This window comes from Cynara cardunculus (genome assembly GCF_001531365.2).
Source record: "Cynara cardunculus var. scolymus isolate 2C chromosome LG 10, CcrdV1, whole genome shotgun sequence".
Taxonomy (NCBI): Eukaryota; Viridiplantae; Streptophyta; class Magnoliopsida; order Asterales; family Asteraceae; genus Cynara; species Cynara cardunculus.
The window spans coordinates 3,245,278-3,252,195 of record NC_037537.1 but is presented as its reverse complement, the minus strand read 5'-3'; positions in this window follow the sequence as shown (position 1 = coordinate 3,252,195).

Below are 6,918 nucleotides of genomic sequence, written 5' to 3'. Positions count from 1 at the left end.
TAACTTTTACAAACCAATTGTTTTAGGTCCTGTTCACATCTTAATTTACTAGACAATCACAAAATGAAATAGTAATACATATATGAAACCCTATGTTTATTCACAAAAATAACACTAATAACGACACAACCCTAGAACCATCTTCACCTAAATTCACATGCATTGTGCCAAGTCTGAGTCAGGCGCTCCAACAACAGACAAACAACCATTGCCTTCCATCGTTGTAGATGACTTTAGAAACTCGAACAAAAGTGTTTCTGACACATTTAGAGAAGAAGTCTCTCGTTTATTCTATGTGAGTATGGCTGAAAATCCAAAAAGTTACAGGAATCGAAACAGAGCGAAGCTATAAGAAAATCGAGTTCGGGAAACAAGAAATTGAAAATGTACTTGTAGCTGATAATAAGTTTTTGATTAGAATCTCCACCAAAGAAATGTGTTTTTGTTGCTGATATCTAGATCGGCACTAATTCTATGGATGATAAAATTGTTAATTACCATAATACCCTTCCTTTAAAAAATTGATCATTTAATCCAAGGGTTATGATCACTTCTCTATTTCTCATATGTTTAGTACTTTTTATTTGAACCTCTCCATACACACACGCACGCACACACACACACACACACACACATATATATATATATAAGAGTCTGTGTATGTATGTGTGTGTTTGTGTATGTATATAGGGTCCGGTTCAGGAGAAAAGCGCAAGAAAATGAAAAGTTGAGTAACACCTTAATAACATCATCTGGACGGTATGCACATGCTCATATAAGTATTTTGTAAGCAATTTGTTTATTATGTATAACATGCACACGTGCATAAAAAACAAGAAACAACTTCAATTACTTGTATGCACATGTGCATATCGTCCAGATGAATGGTTACCATAGTGTTTTTTAGTTTTTCATTTTTCTGGGGTTTCCTTTGAACCTCCCTATATATAGGGTCGGGTTCCAATGAGAATGGAAGTTATAGTGAGAAGTGGAAGAATAGACTTCCACCCTTGTAACCATGTTGTTGGTCGGGTCACACATAGTAGTGGTGTATGTGTGAGGGAAACTTGTTACGACAACTCTGAGTTGACTATCATGAATTGTTGGACGATGTGTTAGAGGTGGATTATTACAACGTAGGGCATAACGCTATGGTGTTGTTCAAGAGTACAAGGTTCGATACTCCATGGGAGTTAGATTCAACCATAAACATGGGTTGGTTGATATCAAATACAAATCCATATTAGGAACCGATGACCCTTTCATCCTAGCATTACAGATTGAGCAAATGTATTACATACAATATCCTTTAGGAATAAGGGATTTGAAGGATTGGTGGGAGGTAGTCAAGACAAAGCCTCGTGGAATATATACACTTGTAGAATCTACTAATGATGTCGAGGATGATGATAACTTGGACGAAGAACAATTCTTTCAAATCAACGAACAAGTAACTCGTAGAGCGTTCACAAGGGTAAATTAGGACCTTGATTCTATTGCCCTTGTGATAGAGGAGGTCACCATAGTGTCCACTGATGACCATGATGATATACCCGACAATGAAGCTAGCGACAAGGAAGATGTACCCTATAATAAAACAAGTAACGATGAAGAAGAATTTAAAGACGCGGACGATGATTCAGCTAATGAAGATGAACCTATGTTATCTGATCATTCGTCTGATGACTAGATTATCTTAGTTATATAGATAATAGTTCACAATGGTTATATCTTTGTGCCTGTATGTGTGTGTGTGTGTGCGCGTGTATATATATATATATATATATATATAGAGAGAGAGAGAGAGAGAGAGAGAGAGAGAGAGAGAGAGACTTGGGATCATGTGAGACCAACATGTTTTCGTGAGACCCATGAGACCATTTTTTTACACTTGAAACTTCACAGTAAATTCTGTGAAGGTAACCTTCATAGTGTTTTTGTTGTGAAGGTTCAGATTTTTTTACCTTCACAGTGTTTTCGCTATGAAGTTTCAAGTGTAAAAAGGTGGTCTCACGAGTCTCACGAAAACAAACTGGTCTCACGTGAACCCAACCCTATATATATATATATATATATATATATATATGAGCTTATGGTTTTAAAGTTGTTTAAATCTTCTCTAAATTTCTTTAAAGACACATGATGATTGAATTGTTGTACATTTATGCATTTACACTTATTGTTTAAATTTTGAACATCAAACCATTTTCTTATTTTAGATAGGACAATTTAATAGGGGTAGGGGGTAGAGGAGTTAGCTATGGCAATAGTTTCTCTGCCGGGCGTGGTGACCCTCACGCTGACAAGACAGGCGATTATGTCGATGCCACTTTCACAGGGGGACTGGATCAGATCCAGCAGGATGACGGGGATGTGGTCCCGACCTCTGGATCAGAGTCGAGGACTCGAGGCGGCATTTCTTATGAGAGACGCCTAGGCATCCGAGCCAGCGACCGTTGATCCACATGTCTATTGTAGGGTAAGTAGCTGGATGTAGTAAAGGTTTTAAGCTAGTACATAATAAAATGATACTAATGTCTTTTGTGTTGTATATTTTGCAATTGTGAGGGTTTAAAGATTCGAGTGTAGTTCGGATGGTCACCTTCATCTTGAGGTCCATGTTCAATGGTCCGTGGGCTCACTTTAGGGACATCCCCTAGGAGCACTTCAGCCGGATGTTTGAGTGTTCTGGTGTTCATATTTTAGTCAATAAAAATATTTGGTTCATATTTTCTACTTAATGCAAACAATGAATCTGCAGGGTCAATTTAGTTGGCATCTTGAAATATAATCGGACGTTTTCACATCATACCTTGCATAATAGGTACGCAAAGTTGATGTGGGATTGCCATAAATGGTCTGAGAAATGGATGTTCGACATTAATCATGTATGATTTGACGGTCAGTAATTCACGCCACTTAAGCGACACTACCCAGACTGGATCCCAAAGGTACATTGGATTGATATGATTGATAAGACTTTATCTTCGTAACGGGTTGTGATGATCGATAGAGTACATTGATTAATCTGTTATGTCTTAATAGGTGTGGAGTAGCAATACATTTAGGCATTAGTCAATGCCCAATAAGGCTAATCGTGCCACCGAGTATGGGGGTATGTCCTCTAGGCACACCATTAGTACAGTTCAACATCAAGCACACGTGGTATTTTTTTCATTTAATATATTAATTATACATAATCTACGAATTTGTTGTCTATTAACAACTGAATTTGTCTGTTATAGAAAGAAGCATTGAACCTTGAGCCTACTACTAGTGAGTTTCTTTGATAGGACATATTGTAGCAAGAAGAAGTCTGTTCTGGATGCAACTAGTCTATATATCCTCCTATATACATTTATTTGAGGGTCGCTGATGCGGTGATAAGTTCAATTTTTGTACCAGATTTAGTTTGTTTTATAGGATCGGTTAGTTTTATAGGATATTCGACTATTAATTAGTTCAGGTTGTTGTTGTTGGGCAGACAATAGGTGTAACTGTTATAGTTGTATCATATGAGTTAAAACAGGTAATGGATATGTTCAAATTACAACCATTATGCTGCCGAACTGTCTACAAATTACAGAATTTGAACAGTTGGCGATAATGTTTTTTCGATAAATCTGTCGGAAATAGTAGTCATCGGTAACCCGTCAGGGATGTCTTTTCCCATGGTGCAACTTCAGAAGGCCTTTTTTACCGGCGGATTCGACATTTTGCAACGGATTACCGATGGTTTTGTCGGGTGATACTCATTTGTTTTGTAGTGTAATGCTTTGCCTTTTCCCTGTCTTCTTGAATTGTCTCTGGATGAGCTCTTTGCTTTTTTCCTTTTCCTCTAAAACTAGAGCTAGAGAGACATTCTTCTTGTTGATCCGTTGTTCCTATGCAACAAGAGTCCCATAGACCTCATAAAGTGACCAACTATCCAGATCTTTGATTCGCTTATAAGGACATGAATAATTGCTTCCATTCTTCATTTAAACTCTTCAGAAACAAAAAGTTGTTTTCTTCTCTGGTTCGAATGATGTCATTTCTTCAACACTCATTGATAAGTGTATTGAATCGATCATATGTCTATTGGAGGGGTTCTTCTGGAAGAGCAAAAAAGCTGGTGTACTTATTTAGACATTAAGCCCCACGTTTTTTTCTTCATTTTGACCCCAGCTTCTAGCTAGTTAACGAGCTCGTCCCAGATCTCTTTGGTGCTCTTGCATGAATCCAAGAATTGAAATATTTCGTTTGGTGTATAGCCATGATGATGAGAAGACACTTGTCTTTGCGACCGATCTCCACCTTTTGCTAGACATCCTTGTCCCACACTTTTTCTTCTTTGGGCGAATAGTAAGCAGGAATTTCTTCGGTTACCCGTAGCAAGGTACTCAGGGAACAAGAACTTAGGGAACATGGGGGACATTTCTATATAGATTTGTACAAGTTAATGTCATGTCTTTTGAGAAAATTGATCATATAAATTTTCCATTGGGGATATTCATCGCGGAAAATAGTTGGAGGCTTTGTAAGAGATCCCATACTATAAGCTGAATTCCAGTTTGAATTTTCCATTTAATTACGAAATGAATATCAAATTGTTCTTTAAATAATAAATAACTAACAATAATCACAGGATTTAGATCTGTAATAGAAAATTGTGAAAAAAGGGTTTGTATGGAAAACACAGCTTAGAAAGATTTTCCCGAATTAATCGAGAAATTGATTCAGAAAACAGAATTGATCGTTCAATTGTAATCAATCAATATGCTCTGATACCAATTTTTGGTTCAAGATTTCTCGATTTAGATCTAATTAATCAAAGTATATGAGCGGAAACAATTAAGATCTAAATTGAACAAGAACAAATAATGATAAACAGAAAAATATCACCAACAGATTATAGCCGTGATCATCATTTGTATTGATAGAAGTAATTGAAATGCATTTAATATGATATTGACCGTGCTCACGTGATGTGTGTAAGAGTGTGTTCAAAAAGCTTACAATGAGCTAAGCATGAGCTACTATTTATAACCTAAGAGAGCTAAATAAAAACATACACCAATGGAGAGGTTGCATGTGTAAAGGTGCTCTAACAAACTTTAGGAGGGAACAATTATGCTTGATTATCTTCACACTTGATTATTGAGGAGGATGTTGAGTCGAGAAATAAGTTCTAGAGGTAGGTGGGTCTCTGCCTTGCAAGGTCATCTTCTGCTTAGGTGCATCTGGAAAGTCTTTCAACTTGGTTTTGTACTTCAACACTTAGCACTTTTTCAATATACTTTCACATTGACAAAATTGGGGTCGTATCAATAATTGTAGATATTTTTATTAATCATATGTGATTATGTATATTTACATTTATAATTTTTTTGTGATGTAAGTAGTATCACATGTGATAATACGTCACTTATATTAGGAGAATATTATTATATGTGATATGTAAAAAAATTCAAACATAATGGACCATATGTGATAGGTAATAGACATACGTTAAAGGAATCTAATCACATGTGATTCAAATCATGTATTAAAAAATAGAGAAAAACGGGTGAAAATCATAATGAACTCATTGTGGATATGATGTGATATTTGATGAAAACTGTGAAACTTTTATAATAAAAAATGTATCTAGAAAAAATATATATGTATAAAACTTGATTAACAAATATGAATTAATTAAATTAAAAAATAAATAAATCTAAAAGATACTATAAGATTTTTAAGAATTTATCCAACTCAAAATGGTAATTATGTATATTTTTTAAATTCTTTTTGAATTTTTATTTATAGTATTTTTTAATTAATTGATTATGTGGTTTATTGGTTTATATTACTTTTCGACTTCTAGCAAATTGACCGTCTTCTCGTTGAACCTGCACCTACATATATGTGTGTGTGCATGTATATATGTGTGTGTGTAAGTACAGAGAGAGAGTCAGATTCATACGAGAATAATAACTATATATAGGTGATCTAATTTACAAACTCAACTATTAATACAAAATATATACAAACCAATCTTATTAGTTCATCTAGTTTAAGAAAATGCGATTCAATGAATATCTTGATTTTTTTCTAATATAACACGTTGATCATAATAAATGAACTATGATAATCTTCTATAAATATTCAAATCATAATTAAAAAAACTCACCATCATTTTTATAAATATCTCAATTAATTGATTGTATGGTTTGTGTTAATGGTTGAGTTTGTAAAAGATCTCTCTCTCTCTCTCTATATATATATATATATATAATCATATGTATAGATAGATGAAGAATCGAGCCTTGATCACTTTTAATCTCAAACCCACCAATGTACCATGCTTGATACTGTGTTTGATCAAATGCATCTCATCTCGTTTCATCTAATCCTAATGCACATCTAAGGACGGAAATTCTTCATACGCTTCTCACCTTTAACTCTCATTTTCATCGAAAACTAACCTCATATATATATATATATATATATATATATACACGTGGGGGACTCTTTTGGGTGACCTAATATGAGAAGGTTGATGGATTTAAATTCCACTGAATCCAATGAGTTCTGTCCAGCAAAGACATGCAATGAGCAGTGGGAGGAAACTAATAAAGTGGACTTTTTCTAATATGCTGACTAAGTGAAATTACTTTCTTATCCCTCACACACTTGTCTTGGAATCCCCTTTGAGTGTTCCAAATCCATATATATATATATATATATATATATATACACACACAGACACATATGTATATATATATATATATATCTTTATGTTTGAGTGCAGTTTCCTGTCATTATACTTTGTCCTCTTCACCCATAATTCTCCCTCCAACATTTATTAATGAATTATCATTAACTACAACCATTCTCTCCACCCTCTTTCTTTAGTAAACAAGTCTAAGTGCCCACTCCACTCATCATCAACCT